Source organism: Ambystoma mexicanum, chromosome 13, assembly GCF_040938575.1.
Source record: "Ambystoma mexicanum isolate Mex_15411 chromosome 13, UKY_AmexF1_1, whole genome shotgun sequence".
Lineage (NCBI taxonomy): Eukaryota > Metazoa > Chordata > Amphibia > Caudata > Ambystomatidae > Ambystoma > Ambystoma mexicanum.
Genome location: NC_090938.1, coordinates 533185165 through 533205863, shown reverse-complemented (window position 1 = coordinate 533205863; position 20699 = coordinate 533185165). Strand labels below are relative to the sequence as shown.

General features: G+C 46.9%; 1 protein-coding gene across 16 annotated transcripts in view; it reads left to right on the top strand.

The window, feature by feature from the left end:
- DNAAF19 (dynein axonemal assembly factor 19) overlaps positions 1–20699 on the top strand; it is a 242106-nt gene that overhangs the window by 53935 nt on the left and 167472 nt on the right. The window lies entirely within an intron of this gene.

Here is a 20699-nt window from a genome sequence, read left to right as displayed (position 1 = left end):
GTTGGTCAAGCCTAGGTGTGCTGCACATTCTTCGAAGAATCTAATTTCCTGGTCCTGGTACATGTCTCCTATCTTATCACATCCGACCTCTTCCCATTTCTGATATGTGCCTTTTTCCATGTCCGGCGGGAATTCTGGGTTGCTAAACATTGGCATAAAGGTGTCAGGTCTTTTGTTAGTGTCTCATCTTTTGTGGCTTTGCCCATATGTCTAGTGTCGCTTTCATCACCTCGCTGATTTGCAAATTGGGGTGTCTATATTGTTTTCCTCTCCATAGGAGATGGCTGAGGTGTGTTGTTGCTACCGCTTTATCTTGGGATACCCAGATTTTCTGTGACGATCCCGGGATCCACTCTTTCAGCACCCATAATTTGAGATGCTTCATAGTATTTACGGACGTGTGGGAGGGCACAGCCTCCGTTCTGTCTCAGAGCTGTAAGAACTGACCTAGACACACTGGGAGTCTTCTCCCTCCAGATGTATGCCATTATTGTTTTGGTCAGGGCTTTGAAGTACATTGCTGGGATTCTAATTAGCCATGCCTGGAATAGGTACTAAACTCTGGGTAGGATGGTCGTTTTTACCACTGTGATCCGGCCCCACCACAAGGTTGACAATGGGTTCCATCTCTCTATGTCCCTTTTCATTTTTTTCTATTTGTTGGGGGTAGTTTTCTCCATACAGTTTATCTATGCCTCGGGTCAGTGTTATTGCCAGATATTTGACCACCTTGTCTGCCACCTTTAGGTGTAATGCTGTGGCTTGTTGAATAAAATCTCTATTTCCCGCCAGTATTATTTTCGGATTTTTGTCCGTTGATTTTTAGCCCAGAGAGAGTTCTGTATGTCTCTATCGCTTCTAGGAGGAGCGGGAGAGTCTGCTCCGGATCCCCCAGTGCCACTAGCATGTCATCCGCGTATGCTGCTACTTTGTGGGGGTGTCCTGCCATGTCAACACCCTTTATGGTTGTTGTGTCCCTCATTGGCACCAGTAGGGATTCCAAAAATATTGCGTAAAGGAGTTGGGAAAGGGGGCACCCCTGTTTTGTCCCTCTTTCTATCCGGACCCTATCTGAAAGCCCTCCGTTTACCACTATGCAAGCGCTTGGGTAATTTTAATTGGCCCTGATCGTGTTTACGAAGGATTCCCCCAGGTCCATTTTTCCCAGTATGCTGAATAGCAGGGTCCACTCAACGCGATCGAATGCTTTCTCCGCATCGAGGGCTAATAATATGGCGGAAGAGTGGGTGATCCCTACATTTTCTACCAGGTGGATTATTCTCCTTATTTTATTGTTGGTCTATCTATTTGGAACAAATCCTGGTGGATCAGTTTCGGGAGGACTTGTGATAGCCTGTTGGCTAATAATTTTGTGAATAGTTTTGCATCTAGATTGATCAGTGCTATCGGGCGGTATGAGCTGGGTTGCACCGGGTTTTTTCCCTGTTTGTGGAATACTAGTCATTTTGCCTTGTTCATGGACTGGGTAATGTTGCCTTTTTCTTTGAAGGTGTTGAATAGCTCAGTAAGGACTGGGGACAGAATGTCTATATATGTCTTATAGAAAGTGCTGTGTATCCATCCGGGCTTGGGGCTTTATTCTTGGGGAGTTCACAGATTGCTTTTTTAACTTCCTCTTCAGCTATTTCCTTGTCCAAATATTGTGTCTCCTCTTCCGAAATTGTCGGAAGGGAGATCTTGTCTAGGTAAGTTTCCTGGTTCACCTCGTTAAGGCAGTCTAAGGAATATAGGTTTTGATAGAATTCTTTAAATATGTTCCCAACGTCCACCGTTTGGGTTTTGTTTGCCCTTTATCATCTGAGTTCTTTTACTGTTTGTTTAGATTGTTTTCCCTTTAGCTGCCTAGCCAAGAGTGTCTGCTGTGTTCGCCTTTACAAAATACCAATGCTTCAAGTGTAATAGTTTCCTCTCTGCTTTTTTGGTGCGCATGGTGTCTAGCTGACCTTGGATAGGCCTCATTGCTTTTTTTAATTTGGTCAACTGTTTCTGTGCCATCTATTTTTGAATCTCCGTCAATTTGCCCTCTAGTTCCGCTTCCCGATTGTGGTTCTGTTTATCCCTTTTTGCTTTGAGTGCGATCTGTTCCCTTGTCACTGCCTTAAAAGCTTCCTGTAGGGTGTTCCTGGATGTCAGGTTCCCTAACCGATTTGCCCACAACCGGATCCTGGACTATTTCCGATGGAAGTTTTTATCTCCAGAGCTCTGTCTGTCGGTGGGGAAACGTGATATCCACCCACAGTGGAGCGTGGTCGGAGAGAAACAAGGAAAGAGGACGATTTTCAGAAGCTCTCAAGTCTCAATCGAAAGACTTTAAAGAAACTCCTATTGGGGTAAAACAGCACAGGGGAAACCCCAAACACAAATGTTACCAAGATCACTCCAATTTCAAACTAATTTGGAATCTAAACATGGACCAAGCGATCTAGATGAATACAAATATTTAATCAGTAGGCATGTTTATATCTAATCAATGAATTTGAATTGAATTTTCTGTTATAAATCCCTCCTGATGAGCCAATAGATTTGGTGAAACACGTGTAGAGGGCACTACTATTTAAGAACAATTTATTTTTAGAGGATCATTTTTGGAATAAAAAAGCCTCGTGGTACAACAAACATGATTTTTGGAACATAATTTAACCTATAGTTAGCGTTAACTTCAGGTGCGCTACAAGATGACTTGAAAATTCTGTTCTTCATAAATTGTGACACACTCGGCAGTCTGAGTGTTACTAGTCACCACCAAGCAGCACCCAAATGACCTTTCTCAAAATAAACACTGTCAACCAAAGACCAATTTGCTATCAATTGTATTTGAGACTGCAAATGTATAAACCATTTCCGATGGGAGTTTCCATCTCCAAAGCTCTGTCTGTCGGTGGGGAAACGTGATATCCACCCAGAGTGGAGCGTGGTCGGAGAGTGATATTGCTCCGATCTCTGTGTTCTGGACATTCCCCAGGAGCCCAGTCGAGACCCATAGATAGTCTATTCTAGACATCGTGTTGTGGACGTGGGATTAGTGTGTAAAGCCCCGTTGATGCCATCTGATGCCCTGCCATACATCTTGCAGCGCTAAATTTCCCATTCTCTTTCGCAGGCCTTTTGATGGTGTTCCCTGACCATGCAGTCTGGTGCCTGATCTATCTAAATTTGGGTTCCATGAGGTGTTAAATTCTCACCCCCCCCTGTTCCCCCCAGTACCACCTCCCCCATGGCGAACCTTTCCCGTTTGTCCAGGATGTCTCTGATGAAGCCACCCTGTCCCGTATTCGGGGCGTATTTTGGCGCCAATGTCCGGGGGTGTCCCTCGAAGAGGCATATTCCATGTTTGTCTGCGAGTGTGTTGTGTATTTCTATGTTTAGGGAGTTTTGAAATGCTATCAGGACCCCTACCCTTTTCTCTTGTTCATTTGCCTGGATGATTTAATTGTATCCTTTCAGTCGCACCTTCCCTTTTATCCTTCCCCTTAATGTGGGTTTCTTGGCGCATTATTATGTCATATTTCCCTTTCTGAAGGAAATGTTCCACTTTCTTCCTTTTTACTGGGGAATTTAGGCCTCGGCTATTTTATGTCAAGATTTTTATCCCCATTTTTTCGTGGTTTGGGTATTCTCTACTGATGTGTCTCGACTTCTTAATAACAATGCCGGTTTCCTTCCGGATCGCTTCCCGCCCCCCCTTCCCACCCCATCCTGATCTCTGCAACCCCCAACTTGCGTGACCCCCCCCCTTTCCTCCCCCCATAACTGCCCTGAGGAGGGCTCTGGAACCAGTGGTCGCTCAGGCGTGGAGCTCTATGTGCCATGCCCTCTACACACTCAGGGATAACTTTGTGGGGAGTCCTAAACCCCACTTAGATTCCACCAGTGGCGCCTGGGGCAATCCCCCCGTCACCTGGTTGCTGGATATCTGCTCCTTGTGTGACCTGAAGAGTTCGGGGTGGAGGGCTCTGGCTGATGTTCAATTTCCGTCCACTGCATTATATCTGTTGTGGTTTGAGCTTGTCCTAATTCTTTTTACTGGGGCAGCGGGTCTTCCTGTTGATTGTCTTCCATTCCCATGGTGTTCTCTGCGTGGCAGACCTTTCTCTACGACTCCCCTGATGGCCGCCGCCTTGGTCTTGTATGCCCATTAGCTGTAGACTCTCCTCGCAGGTCGTTATTCTCCGCGGTCCCACCCAATGTATCTGTCATGATCTCTGCTTCCAAAAGATCAGGACTTGCCCAACTCCCTTGGAAGCAGACCCATAACCCCGGTTCCGAGTGCCAGCCAGTCCCAATTGGGACCTTTTGGACCCTGTCCTGGCGCCAGTGGCACCAGGCTCATAAAGATGCCCAGTCCCAGCGCTGGAAGCGCCGGGCTCATAATGCTTGGGTGGACTTACCTGCAGCAGACCATGCTGCTTACTTACCTGCCAGTTGAGCCCCTGATCCTCTTCTGTTTGGGACTACTTTTCCTGGTGGGTGGGGCAGGAGCCACTCCCTAGGTTCAGAACACTGGAACTCTTCTGGAAAGCAGGAACTCTTTTCTTACCTAGGCGAGGCTGTGGAAGGAGACACCTAAGCACTACAGGAGGCTATTTAAACCACACCCGATGGATGAATATTGCTTTGCGTTATTCTGCATTCTCTGCAGCAGAACACTCATCGTGTCTTCTGCTTCTGATCCTGGGCCTAAGGGAACAAAGGCTTATCATCCTGGAATCCAGTCTTCAGCAGCACCTGTAAAGACAAAGAAAGAACAGGTTAGCACTACGGTCTTCAGTGGCAGCGCATCTCTTACCTGGTCCATCGGCTGTCACCAACGCCTCGCGCTGCATTCCGGCATCTGAAAGACAAAGGCTTACCTACTCTTCGCATGCTCCGGAGGTCTTCGCACTGCATTCCGGCATCTGAAAGACAAAGGCTTACCTACTCTTCGCATGCTCCGGAGGTCTTCGCACTGCATTCCGGCATCTGAAAGACAAAAGCTAACCAGCTCTTTCGCACGCTCCGGAGGCCTTCGGCGCTGCATCCCGCATCTGAAAGACAAAAGAAGTTGCGTTTAAAGACATTGGGCAACTTTATTACTCACGTGCCATTACTCCTTCCCACGCCGAATCCAGTGGGTATTCCAGCACCCTTCAGCTTCTCTAAAGCTCCAAACTTGTACCTGCAAGATAAAAGGGACAGTTAGTGCGCATCGTGAAGCAGGCTACAAGCGCTTACTTACGTTCTTCCAGGCGCTTCTATTCCTCACGCGGGTTCGATCCTCAATTCTCTTCAGCCCGCCATCCGCCATCGCCGGAACCCTGCAAAACAAGAGATATCATTACAAAAGACTTTTAAGACATTTGAAGTGCCCAGAACTTACCGTTCGTGCAGTTAACGACGGACAGCAGTCCTCTGAGGTCAAGAGGCCTGCACCCTTATCCAGTGAAGAAACTGGTTACGGCACCCTGCCCCGAGGCAGATGGAGAGCTCGGCGTTCACTTACCTAAGGTGAGGGCGTTAACCTTTGGGGTTCTACAGGAGAAGAGAAAGGGAAGAGGAGAGAGGCACCCAATAACCCCAGTTCATTAATCCCATATTTTCTATCTGCAGACATCTTACTCTTCGAGTCAGACATACAGTGCACAGAGGTCCAGCCCAAAGAGCCAACCGTGTGTTACACATCACCTTTGAAGATACGGCATTCACCCAGTCAAGACCGGCGCCTCTGCGGGAATCAGGTGAGCGTTCCAGAACGCAAAGCCCACTGCAAAACTCCCACCCAGGCGCTATGGAAACCTCGGATACCGACCAGCTAGCCCAGTTACTTGGGGAACTAAGAGCAGAAGTGCATGCAGCCCGTCAGGAAACGAATGCTCTAAGAAGGGAACTGATTATTTCCAAGGAGCGAACAGACGATCTCGCTAGACAATTGCTACAGTCACCAGCCGGACAAACTCCGTTACCCGCATCAGGGGCAAATCTTCCTTCAACATCCTCTACGAACCCAGTGCAGATCAACCTACCTGGGAATGTACCTCTGGCTCCGCCCGAACGATTTTCTGGTGACCCAAAGAGGTTTGCAGTATTTATTAATCAGTGCCGGTTGCACTTCTTATGCCGGCCAGCAGCCTTTCCAACTGATCAAGCTAAGGTAGCTTTCGTGCTTTCGTACCTTAGTGGCAATGCGGCAGACTGGTCGATCCCTCTAGTTAATCAAGATGATCCTGTTCTCCATGATTTTCAAGCTTTTCAGCTCAGTATGGAAAAACTGTTTGCAAGACATTCACAGGGGCAGGCCTTGGACAATGAGCTCCTTTCATTGCGACAGGGTAATCAAGACCTTTTGGCTTATATTGCGTCTTTCAACAGACTGATAGTGGAAACTCGATGGCCTGAGGACAAAAGGATTACGCTGTTTTAAAGAGGTTTACGTGGAGAGCTCAAAGATGTGTTAGCCCAAGTAGTGAATCCCCCGGAAGACTGTTCGGACTATATTGACTTAGTCGTTCAAATTGACCACAGACTGCAGAACAGGAAGGCTGATCGTTCCATGTTTGATGCTCGAGTATTTTCCAAATCACCAACTCCTACCAAAGGAGTAGACTCCGGGGAACCCATGCAAATAGGGGGCCTGAAAGGACCACTAACACAAAAGGAGCGGGAAAGGAGAAAACAGCTGCAATTATGCCTCTATTGCGGAAACTCGGGGCACTTTCTTCGAGACTGTCCGGTGAAACCAGCCAAGAAGGCAGTAGGAGCTGCAGTTACCAGGGTCACAAACTCTGAGCAGGGAAACGACCTCGCCCGACAAGAATAGAGGTCCTCTTGCCGAGCGTTAAAACCAGTTCCGTGACCTCGCATTTCGTGATACCTATGGTCCTCATTAGCCCTGAACATCCGGATCGATTACATGCGATTGAAGCTTACGTCGACAGCGGTGCCATCGGCAATTATGTGGATCATGAAATGGTTTTGAGGATGAATCTGACTCTTTGTCCAAAGGCTGTAAAGGACGTCATTACTACGGTGGATGGTACGGAGATAGCCTCCGGACCAGTAACGCATACCACCCAAGAAGTGACGCTAGTAAGTCAAGATGGACACCATGAGAAGATCGTGTTTGATGTGATCAAGGCCCCTCAGTTCCAGATTATTCTAGGAATTCCTTGGTTAGAAAAGTACAATCCTCAGATCGATTGGCGAGCAAGAACGGTTCAGTTTCCAGAATGTGTCTCTACTTGTCACCCTCGACCTGGTGTTGCACTGGCAGCAATTTCCTCGGAGGCTCCCCAGTTACCTCCTGAATACCTAGAATTCCAAGATGTTTTCCGGAAGGATCAGGCTAACTCTCTACCTCCTCATAGGTCTTATGACTGCCAGATAGACCTGATACCTGGATCTACTCCTCCTTGTAGTAGAATTTATGCCCTCACCGAGCCTGAGAATCTTCACCTCCGACAATACCTGGATCAATACCTAGCGAATGGGTTTATTCGTCCTTCCAAGTCCCCTGCTTCCTCAGCTTTGTTCTTCGTTCCAAAAAAAGAAGGGGACCTTAGAACTTGTATAGATTATCGCGCCCTGAACCAGATCACCGTTAAGAATAGATATCCGTTACCTTTGATCCCTGAACTCCTGGACCAAGTCAGAAAAGCATGCATATATACAAAGCTGGATCTTAGAGGAGCCTACCACTTGGTACGAGTAAAAGAGGGCGATGAATGGAAGGCTGCCTTCTGCACCAAGTATGGGCTATTTGAATATCAGGTCATGCCCTTCAGACTTTGCAATGCCCCGGCCGCCTTTCAATATTTTATGAACGATGTCCTCAGAGAGCTCATAGATGTGTGTGTTGTTGTTTATATTGACAACATCCTCGTTTATTCTTCATCGGAAACTGAACATCGGAAACACGTGAAAATGGTCCTCGAGAGATTGCGTCAACACAAACTTTTCGCTAAGTTGGAAAAATGTGTTTTCAACGTGACTGAAGTTGAATTCTTGGGATTCATATTATCACCTAGCGGAGTGCGTATGGATTCAAAGAAGGTCGATGCAATTCTCAAATGGCCATCGCCATCCTCCGTAAAAGGTGTTCAAAGCATGTTAGGCTTCGCTAACTTTTACCGCAGGTTTATCCCTGAATTCTCTCGAATAGTCCAGCCCATCACCGCCTTGTTAAAGAAAAACAAACGTTTTGAATGGTCTACCGAGGCAGAACAAGCTTTCCAGAATTTGAAGACTAGATTTATCTCTGCACCGATCTTAAAACATCCTCGCCCAGAACTCCCCTACATCGTTGAAACTGATGCTTCGAGCCTTGCCATGGGGGCAGTTCTATCACAAAAGGACCCAGTAACCAATCAGTTGCATCCCGTGGCATTTTGGTCCCGCAAATTCTCGCCTCCTGAAATCAATTACACTATTACTGAAAAGGAACTTCTAGCTATCAAGTCCGCCTTTAAGGCTTGGCGGCATTATCTTCTGGGGGCCCGACACACCGTTACTGTGATTACAGATCACCGAAACCTGCAATATTTGAAAACCGCAAAAGCTCAATCCTCTAGGCAACTCCGTTGGGCACTATTCTTTGCCGAGTTTGACTTCATAATTACCTATCGACCTGGTACAAAAAACGGTAAAGCTGATGCCCTTTCTCGGATGGGAGTGGAAGAACATTTGATCAATCCTAAACTTGTACCTATCATTCCCGAACAAAGAATTCTGGGTGTAATCGCCACACAATCCATAGAGGAAGTTAAGGATAAAGTCAGGCTACTGGTAACTCCAGCAGACATACCGAATTGGCATCTGCAGGGAAAGGACTTTACGGTGAAGGACAACCTATTATATTTCCAAGAACGGTTATACCTGCCCAGCACAGATTTACAGAAAAGGTAATCTCTTGTTATCACGATTCTTTAATGGAAGGACATCCCGGTATGGCCAAAACCTCGGAAAAGATGAAGCGCTACTTCTGGTGGCCGTCTTGGAAAAAAGATATCAGAGACTTTATGATGTCCTGTGGAGTATGCGCCCAAAACAAGAGTCAAAAGGAAAAACCAGCCGGCCTCTTACGCCCTATGGACATCCCACCTCGCCCTTGGCATACGCTTTCTATGGACTTCATCACCGATCTACCTCCATTCTCCGGATACAATACGATCCTAGTAATCGTGGACCTATTCTCCAAGATGGCGCATTTCATTCCACTCAAAGGCTTACCAACAGCAGCAACTCTGGCCCGAGAATTTCTCGAAAACATCGTCCGACTGCATGGTTTTCCTTCAGTTCTAATTTCGGATCGAGGGAGTCAATTTATTTCTCATTTTTGGCGAAGTTGCTGTCGGTCGGCTCAAATTGATGTGAGACTTTCGACCAGCCACCACCCTCAAACCGACGGACAAACCGAGAGGACCAATCAAACTCTGGAACAGTATTTGCGCTGCATGCTACAACAAACTGAAAAAACTTGGAAAGATATCCTTTGGATAGCCGAATATGCCTACAATAATTCTGTCCACTCGGGAACTGGGAAGACCCCGTTTTTTCTTTTATACGGTAGTCACCCTCGAACCTCGGAGTTGGATCCACTCCAAGATCTTGGAACACCAGCAGTAGATCGCCTGCATTCTACAATCACCCAAGCCTTTAAGGAAGCCGTTTCTCACCTTCAAAGGGCTAAAGAACAATACAAGAAAGGAGCAGACCAACATCGGAAGGAAGCCCCCCAGTATCAAGTAGGAGATCAAGTCTGGTTATCCACCAAATATCTACCTCTAAAAGGACCACGCACATTCAACCCAAGATACCTTGGTCCCTATTCCATCACTACCATAGTAAATCCAGTAGCGGTCAAGTTGGACTTGCCCCCTCACATGAAGATACATCCGGTCTTCCACGTCTCTCTATTAAAACCCGTGCAACCTCAAACCCGCCTAACTAAATCTCCAAAACCTATTCTAGTTGACGGAAAACTCGAGTTTGAAGTCAAAAGCATCCTGGATTCCAAGATCTCCAAATCTAAACTATTTTACCTGATTGACTGGAAAGGCTACGGTCCCCAAGAAAGATCCTGGGAACCTGCAGAATATGTCCACGCGCCTCGTCTAATCAAAAGATTTCATCGAACATTTCCTAACAAGCCAAAACCCCTTGGAGAAGCCCGGTTTGGGAGGGGCCTTGAGGGGGGGGGTGCTGTCATGATCTCTGCTTCCAAAAGATCAGGACTTGCCCAACTCCCTTGGAAGCAGACCCATAACCCCGGTTCCGAGTGCCAGCCAGTCCCAATTGGGACCTTTTGGACCCTGTCCTGGCGCCAGTGGCACCAGGCTCGTAAAGATGCCCAGTCCCAGCGCTGGAAGCGCCGGGCTCATAATGCTTGGGTGGACTTACCTGCAGCAGACCATGCTGCTTACTTACCTGCCAGTTGAGCCCCTGATCCTCTTCTGTTTGGGACTACTTTTCCTGTTGGGTGGGGCAGGAGCCACTCCCTAGGTTCAGAACACTGGAGCTCTTCTGGAAAGCAGGAACTCTTTTCTTACCTAGGCGAGGCTGTGGAAGGAGACACCTAAGCACTACAGGAGGCTATTTAAACCACACCCGATGGATGAATCTTGCTTTGCGTTATTCTGCATTCTCTGCAGCAGAACGCTCATCGTGTCTTCTGCTTCTGATCCTGGGCCTAAGGGAACAAAGGCTTATCATCCTGGAATCCAGTCTTCAGCAGCACCTGTAAAGACAAAGAAAGAACAGGTTAGCACTACGGTCTTCAGTGGCAGCGCATCTCTTACCTGGTCCATCGGCTGTCACCAACGCCTCGCGCTGCATTCCGGCATCTGAAAGACAAAGGCTTACCTACTCTTCGCACGCTCCGGAGGTCTTCGCACTGCATTCCGGCATCTGAAAGACAAAAGCTTACCAGCTCTTCGCATGCTCCGGAGGCCTTCGGCGCTGCATCCCGCATCTGAAAGACAAAAGAAGGTGCGTTTAAAGACATTGGGCAACTTTATTACTCACGTGCCATTACTCCTTCCCACGCCGAATCCAGTGGGTATTCCAGCACCCTTCAGCTTCTCTAAAGCTCCGAACTTGTACCTGCAAGATAAAAGGGACAGTTATTGCGCATCGTGAAGCAGGCTACAAGCGCTTACTTACGTGCTTCCAGGTGCTTCTATTCCTCACGCGGGTTCGATCCTCAATTCTCTTCAGCCCGCCATCCGCCATCGCCGGAACCCTGCAAAACAAGAGATATCATTACAAAAGACTTTTAAGACATTTGAAGTGCCCAGAACTTACCGTTCGTGCAGTTAACGACGGACAGCAGTCCTCTGAGGTCAAGAGGCCTGCACCCTTATCCAGTGAAGAAACTGGTTACGGCACCCTGCCCCGAGGCAGATGGAGAGCTCGGCGTTCACTTACCTAAGGTGAGGGCGTTAACCTTTGGGGTTCTACAGGAGAAGAGAAAGGGAAGAGGAGAGAGGCACCCAATAACCCCAGTTCATTAATACCATATTTTCTATCTGCAGACATCTTACTCTCCGAGTCAGACATACAGTGCACAGAGGTCCAGCCCAAAGAGCCAACCGTGTGTTACACATCACCTTTGAAGTTCCGCATTCACCCAGTCAAGACCGGCGCCTCTGCGGGAATCAGGTGAGCGTTACAGTATCCTGTCTATCGGGATATCCGTGTCCTCTTCGGTTGCTAGGATCTCCTTGAAGACTTGCTGTACTGCGTCCATAAAATCTTTGTCCTCCACTGATTCCACCATGTTTTTTATCCTGATGTTCCATCTCCTGGAGAGGTTTTCCAGATCCTCGCATTAGATTTTGGGGTTATGGGTCAGGCGGACCAGGTGTTCGTGTGTCTCTGCACTTTGTTGTTTCTCCTCCTCTGTTTTGCACAATTTTCTCTAGGGTGTCTGTTCTTTCCCCAAGATTCACTACTTTTGTTTTTTGCTCTTGTACCTCTTGTTTTATTTAATTTTTCATCATTTCAAATTGCATGTGCATCGAGGCCATGAACTGTGCCTGCAGCTCCCCAAACCAAGACTTCATGTCCTCTTTTGTGGCCATCACTGCCGTTGCAGTGTCTGTTCTTAGTTTTTGGTCGCTGTCTGTTTTCCCCTTTGGTTGCGTGGTGGGGTCCACTCCCCACGGTTGTGCTAAGTTTAGTTCTTATCTTGTTTTGTGAGGTCTGCAGCGTGTTTTGAGTTTGTTTTCCCCTGGATTTTGCCATGTGTGCAGCTCTTTGTTGATCCTTTGCGCTTTTGGGGTTGGCAACCCAGACCCCAGGACTGTATCAGCCCTCTGTTGATCTGGGCTATCTCCCCTTGGTTCGTAGTTTAGGCCTGCCTCCTGTTTTGTATCGCTGTTGTGGGGGTCCCCGTCCTTGGCGATTAGGCGTCTTTGGTGGCTGTGCGGGACCACTGGCTAGCCCTTGTTGCTCCTGATTCATATGCTCGGGTCTGTGATCCTTGGTGCGCAGTTGGGTGTATATTTATTGCCCTTCCTTCCTGAGTGTGTCCTCAGGCTGTGAGGGCGCCCCTTACTTGTCTGGGGAATCCCTTTTTGCCTGGGGCCCCCGGGGGGGGTCGTTGTCTCTGTATTATTTTGGCTTTCTTATTAGTCTGTGCATGTGATTCCCTTCCCATTTGTGCCGAGTATTGGAGGGAATCTGCCCTGTGCCTTCTAAGCCTCCTTCTGTGGCCTTGCGTGTGGCTCCTTCTCTGTTTGGAGTCGGGATGTCTAATTGGTTACAGTGCCTTCCTTGTGCCCCCCCCCGGGTGTGCCTTGATGGCCTATGTGGGGACTCCTTCATCCCTGGCCGTATGATGGAGCACGGATGGGGGACTCGTTGCATGGATGGAGAGTTCTTACGCCTTTGCTGTCTTTCCACCTACGTGCTCTGATGCCGTGACGTGGGTGCTTCCCCTGTTTTCTCTTCTGGTATGGGCACATAGCAGGAATGTGTGGGGGCAGGCCTTGATGCTGCGTTCACCCGCTCTCCTGGGGGTGGCACTGCGGCACCGTGTTGTCCAGCCGTAGCGCTGTCTGCAGACGGGAATTCGTGAGTGTCCCTCTCCCATCTCTCACCCTGTTCCGAATCACCCCCAGCGATGGTTATCTGGTGGTTGTGGGAGTTAGTGGGTGCTCTTCCCTGCTCCTTATGAGGCGCGGGGTCCGGGCCCACCTCGCGCTCATCCCTCTGCTCTCGCTCTGCGTCTGCTTCCCTGAGCACGGTCCGGGTGCTCCAGGTTTTGCCTCTCGCCATCCGTTTTGTTTCGGGGACTCCCGGGCGTATGTACCCTCCATCTGCTGACTCTCCTGCGTTGCAGACTCATTCCCGGTCTTCTCGTGCTCCGTGCTCTCCTCCGTGGGATTGTCCCCGCTACCTTGGCCCATGGGATCCTCTCGTTCGACTTTTCAGCAATCGAATCTGTTCCCGGCTCTGCTCCTTCATCCTATGCAGCTCCGGTTCGCCCGGACGGTTACTCTACATTGTCCACCGCACTTCCCGTCTAGGCTAGGGCAATACGAGGCATGACATCCTCTTAATTAGCAATCTTTGTTGGCGCGGCCTGGCAGGGGAGATGGAGCGGTGCTCGGGCACATCTTCCCCTCTCAGCCGCCATGTTGGGATCTGAGTTTTTTATTTTATTTTTTATTTTCAATATACCCAAAAACTATACAGACATTATATCGCATCATACATCATGTTACATTACTACTACCGTCGGTTTGCTCCCTAATACCCCCCAGATCCCCCCCACCCTTATCCCAGCCTACTAGACACCACATAATTTCTACATTTTATTGTTCATTCAGCACAACTCCCCTGGTATGCCCTAGACCTTACAGTACTGTGTTCCGGGTCATCTGCTTCTAGCGTGGAGGTGACCAAACCCTCAATCAACTGTCTCCAAACTTCCACTCCCCCCTCTCCTTGGTCTGATGACCTACTCACCGCCTCCTGCCATACCAGTTTCTGCATTTGCCCATTTTAAGTCCTTCCACCATACTTGCACTAGATGAATCTAAGTGAATTGGCTGCGGCTGAAAGTACCGCGGCCGAAACGTTCGCATGAGAAAGGTGCAAACTACCAAATGTTCTCACCTTTCTCATGCGAACACACATACATACTCACACCCACACAAACAACACACCCATAACACACCCCCACCCACACCCTCGGCACACCCCCACCCACACCCCCAACATAAACAAACCCCACTTACCTTCAGCTTCAGGCTGGGTTCCTGCAGAGACAGTTCCCTTTCACTTCCGTGATCGGGTAACGGCGCCACAGGGTCCTTTTTCTTTTTTACATTTTTTAACGGAAGGTTGCGGGGGTGTGCCCCGCAACCCCTCCTTACTATACCATGAAGTATAGTGAGCGGGGCGATGCGGGGACACCCCCGCAGCCCCTGTGTGTGTTTGGTATTGTTTTTACTTTTTTTTTTTTTTTTTTTTTTACAATGCTACCACCAAAGGTTCAAACTTTTGGTGTTCGAACCTTTGGTGGTAGCACTTTTAGAACTTTAGCCTGTGGGGATCCGGTATCCAACATGATATCTGCTTTCGCTAATGCTCGAGCTACTTCCTCCCAACATCTGCCAATCTCTATACAGGCCCAGAACCTATGAATCAAATCTGCATCATTTTTGTATCGCTGCCTGACTAAACCTTGCTATTCTGTTTGGGGTTAAATATGCTCTGTGAATTATGTACAATTGAATCTGCTGAAGCCTTGTGTTCATAGACACTTTTTTGTGGTACACCATAGCTATCCTCCACATTGCATTAAAATCAATCAAGAGTTACTCATTGAATCACACCAGAACGGGCTCAGCAAGGAAGAAGGAACGAACAGGAGGCGACTTTGGTGTTGCAGTTAGGATTAAAACGAGGCACCGGCCCCTGGAGCTTCGCAGATGGGGGACATGGAACCAGGATGCATGCCTGATGTCCTGGGATGAGACAAATCTGGTCCAGAAATCACACAGTCTTCAGGAGCTTTGTAGCAATGGGGCTGCCACTCCTGGATCTGGCAATGCAGGCATGGTCATAAACACCCTCCTGATGAACTACGTGACTTGTGGGGAAACACATGTCGAGGGGACTGCCTAATACAATAAAACAAAATAAACATGTTTCCCACTGCCTCGCCCCCTTTACCCTCCTCCTCAAAGACCCCCAAATGCCCCTCGATCAGGGGGTCATTAGAACTTGTAAGGGAGAGCACAAAAAACAGACCCACTTCTCTGTGGAATCCTGCACCTCATCACCAAATAATCCAATAGGGAGTCTGGCAGCAAGGGGGGAGGGAAGGTTTTATTTACATATAGCTGTGAAGAATATAGCAGCATAGTATCTCCATCCCAAAATATTGCCACCCCGTCCCCTCAAGTAAAGAAATCTTGAGTTTTTATACAGTTTTACACAATGAGCTTCATACAGATAAATCAGTTTGATTTATTTAGTCTGTTATTAACGATGGACTTCCTGATGATACATCCTGGGAGCATGGCTTTAGACGACCATCTGACTTTGATGTAATACTGCTTGACCCACCCACATGACACAGACCACTTCCTTTGCAAGAACCTTTCATTACATCTAGCGGTACAAAGTCGCAGAATCAGCATTCTTTTTCTCAGGCAACTTTTAAAATGTCAGATGTGCGCTCCTTCGCGCTAGTGGCCCCCGCGGCCGCCACCATGGCCACAGTAACCTTAAAAATGTTAAATCTGCTCTCCTTTCTACTAGTGACCCCCAACTAAAAAAAAACTATTTTCTCCCAATCCTGTGTGCTTTAGACCTCCTCACCGCCTCACTACTTTACTTTTCCCCTTCCTCATCGCGCTCCACCCCGCCCATCCTGCCCCCGCACCGGCTAAATTGCCAGAGACGCCCTTGTATGTAAGGCACTCTGGGCAGCCTGCTGACTGGGCAGACGCTGCGTCGAAGGGCCCTGAGGCAAAGGACAGCTCCTGCAGAAGTAGCTCCAGACTGTGTTGCCCCGTGTTTGCCTGTGAGGCCTGCAGCCGTCAACCAGCAGCTACTGACAAGGTAAGTGTGATTTGGGCAGGGATTGCCACCATTACTGCTCCTCACTAAACTGACCAACCCATATTAATACCATCTTATTCTCTATTAGCGGTTTGTCTGGTGCATCCAGCCCACAGTTTGTATAGTAATCTTATCTCGCATTTAGCCTGATTGTTATAGTCACCCATTACTGTACTCCATTAATTACCCCACCTGTCTCATTACCCAATTTCCCTACTCCCTAGCCTACTTGTTGCTTATCAGTCAGTCACCATTTACCACACTTTTATATAAGGTAGCCTTTCTGAAACTAGCCTCAATGTGTAAGGTTACCATATGTTGCATCAACCCAACTGGGTTAGTCGGCCATAGATTACATTTGGGGCACTTATGGATGGGGTAGAATTGTGAAGCTTAGCCTTGCTTCACATCAAGACAGATTTGTGAACATTAACTTGTGTCACATCCAGACAGAACTGTGAAAATTAACCTGTGTCCTATCCAGACAGATTTTTGAATATCGGCTTGCGTAACATCTAGTCAGATTTGTGAATATTAGCTTCCGTCACATCCAGACAGAATTGTGAAGATTAGCTTGAGTCACATCTAGATAGAATTGTGAAGATTAGCATGCTTCACTTCTAGATGGAATTGTGGATATCAGCATGCGTTCCATCTAGATAATGATGCCACTAACCAACGCTACTAATACAAAATACTCACCCCTCTGCGTACACCTCTCCAACTCTGAATTATTCACAACCATATCTCTAAAGCACAACAATCTGCACGCACTTCACTACACCGCAACAACAAAACAAACCACACAAAGCCTCGCACAACAGCACATGAATTCTACCAACCGTAAAACACACCTAAGCTCAGCAAACTGTGTAAACCAAACTAAAGCTGCCAACAGCACATCACAGCTCTCTTGCTCTTTCCCCGCACAGTCCTACTAACTTACCCTACCCTCTTGCTTTTCAGATCCACCAGAGCGCCAGGGGACCACTCCGGTGGTGACAGTGCACAGTATAAATATCCTTTAATATAACGTAACATAATGCAGGACATGTAGGTGGTTGAACCTGCACCTTGGACTGTGGCTTACCTCATCCGTTTATAGACAAATGGGCACTTGTGTGCTTGCCAACCACTCGCTGTTCATTCCATGCTACGTGTCCTAGCATGGCTTCAGCCCCAACGTTCTTGCCACAAATATGGCTGCCATCTGGCACCATCCAAGGATCATGTACGTCCACAAACCTAAAGTAAAATACCATCAGTTTCCAAATGTCCCTTTCTGTGTGGTTTTACCTACATTTTACTTTCGTTATTGTATCACCTTTTTTTTTCTTGATTTCCGCCACTTATTTTTATTCAGCCCCTTTTTGTCCCCTTTAATACCACCACACAGGTCTCTTTGTACCCATACTATTTATTAGTGTAATGTTAATGTGTTTAGTGAATTCCATAAATGAAATAACACAAATGCATCAGAACACAAGCATATGAAAACATTATGCATGCTCAATTTGCATCATTTATGAAATAATGTAATTATTAGTGTAATGGAGTTCTTTTTTGCATTTTACCAGAGAATTAACATATTTCATCTCAATAATATTAACTAGAAGTGGCATGATACGTTAATTTCGAAAATGGATTGCTTTTTCTTGCGAGTTCCTAGGGCAGCATCAAAAACAAAATGAGAACATTACTACAATTAAAATTGCAATGAGCATCATGCTAAGGGCCAAGAAACTTAACCTACTCAGTGACATGACAGATGACATCTAAAGTCGTATAGAGCTAGTTCAAAGACTAACTTTGCCTGATTTATATTTTGCTTCTACAGCATACAGTTGTTTCATTGCAATGACTAATTCATGAGTTTCTAGTAACAACCTTTTTTAAATTCTCAAAGCAACATGGGATCATGTTAGTCAGATCATCACTCATTGTGTACTTTAATTGGATATCATATCATATTACTGCAGGACAGTTTATAGCATGACAGTCAGTGTCGTGAAAGAGCCCTCCAGTCATATTCAAGATCCGTTTTGGGATGTTCACAACTTTCATTCAGATAGGACATGGGTATACCATTTGGCGTCAACCCTCTGCCGGGACCTTCGCAGCACATTCTACCGGCAATAGTCATGATATGGTCTGTCTCTACTTTCACTTAGACTGATTTTGTGGCGGTTCCATAGGGCCTAGGGTCCAATCGAAGCACAGACCAATCCCATAGGTCTGGCTTCAGCTCCGGCATTTTCAGAATTGAGCCATGTTGTCCATTTGGAACTTGCATTTTCTATATATCTCGATGTAAAATCCAGTCCCAGACACAGCCTGCCCAAATTCCAGTAGACTGCTTTTATGTTTATGGCCATATATACCCCAGACAGGCCAATACATATTGAACATACACACTCCGTCATTGCACTGCTTGTACCCCTCTATGGCCATGACCGAGTTGAGACACCTGCATCTTCCCTCAGTGCTTCTGGCTACAACTTGTAAACCTAGTAATCCCAAATGGATCCCAATTGATTGTTCATAAAATGTTGCACCTCTTCTAGGCGATGCCAGCTCCATCGACTTGCCTGCATCTCTGTTGTTGAAAACAAAATGTGTTTAACACATTCTGTGAGATACTTGTCAGATCCTCTAGATCTTCAACTCTCTGCGCTCTTATCTATCTCTGTAAATTGAGAGCTGTTTACTAAACCTAGTTTCTTTCCCAATCAACCAATGTTCCCAATCTCCTTGCCCCTCGTAAATTGACCATCCAGAGGCCGCCGAGTTTTGCCCATATCATACTCCTCCATCCAGATGTCTTCCGCTACATATTCCACTTGACAGCATGTCCTTCTACTGGGCCAGTCTGTTTCTACATCTGTTGAGCAGTTTGGAAAGTGAGAAGCCCCTTCGAAATTCAAGATTGGCAATTGTGCCCAACATTGCATTTCAGTTGTCCATTTCTCTAGGTCTGTTCCATTGTACACATTTTGAGACTACAACATTTGCGGGTTTACTACAATGGCTTTGATATTGTCTTTAGGTTTGGAAACATAACTGTGTAGATCATGGTTTTCTTAAAGCGAATTCTATGCCAACAGTCTAACAGTCTCTTATTATGGCTGTCCTACTCTATAATAAAACTATAGTATTAACATCCTGTTGCTTGGCTTTCTCTGTTGGGTACTATACCCCAGGTCAACTTCATTGTCTAACTTAATTGGCAGATTCTAATCATAATACACCTAATCCCTAAAACACTTGTTTAACCATTCTTTACTTACTGGTTGTCCTTGTACCGTCAGCCATCCATTGAATGATTCTGCTGTGCCCTTGTCCATGTACATCCTGAAAGTCTATAGATTTAGCACAATATCTACCAATATAATAAAAGGCCAGATGTATGTTTGTGCCTGTATATTTGTCAGACGCAGTAGCTTTGCCTATTGTCACTGCTAGAGGGAGCTGTTGCCTTAGGATACATAGAGACACTGCCAATTCCCATAGCTTCGCCTGTTGTCACCGCTTGAGGGAGCTGTTGGCTTAGGAAATATATAGTGGGCCTACTGTGTCAATGAAAACCTGCACTTTGGCCAGTGTACCCAGGCCTGTATACTAGTTCAGTTATATTTGTTTTCTGAGTTGGTCTTGACATCTCTACTTTCATCACTGATTGAGTAGGTTTAGTCTTCCACTTTTGCGGAGTGGACTTGCCCATAGCCCAAGCCGGCTTAGCAAGGATTTTTCTTTCCCAGTTCTTCGGGTACCCATTATGGCAGCATGGTAATTAGAGGTCCCTTGCCCAACCATACACTTCTTTGCACCTGAGATGATGATGATCATATTAATCCATCCCACATTCCCACAAATGGGATCCATAGGTTCAGCCTTTTCTAGGTTTCCATGGCTGGTATTTGATCTGGACTGCAGTTACCTTTTTGCTGAGTAGCCCTCTTTCCCATCTTTATGGTCAGTTGTCCTGACATGAATGTCCGAAATACTTTTCCTCCTAAAGCCAACCAAACAAGTATCATGACAGTAAGCATTAGACACAGTAAGATTGCAGTTGCCATCTGCAGCAACATGCAGCAGCGCTGCAAATTGGCCACATGCGTCCAGGTGGGAACAGCTCTCCAATGGACAGCAGTGCCCATATTCAATAGTTCTTCATGGGGGAGTCCACTATTTGTCCAAACAATTCCTTCACTTCTATTTCTTTATGTAGATCCAATCTCCTGGTTGAAAGGCGTGAGAGGGAGTGGTTGTACTTTTAGGCAATGCTACTGAAAACTACTGATAGATAGAACTGACAGTTTTCACTGGATCTTTACAGTAAGCAAGTACTGCATCAAGGCCCCATTCAAAGGCACTTGTGGAATTGCATGAGTTTCCCAGTGAGTATTTAGTAAGGGAGTTAATCCTGTTATCTATTGTATTGGCAGCAACCCTTATGTTCCTTTTGGAGCGAATGGCAGTGCATCGGGGCACTTCAAACCACTTTCCCACACCTATTTTAGCTACTTTCCCCTAATTATCAATTGTTGCATTCTGCCAACTCCTCTAATTGTGAGTGCTAGGGGCAGTGGAACTTGAGTTGCATATTTAATATTTTGCCTACCTCCTGT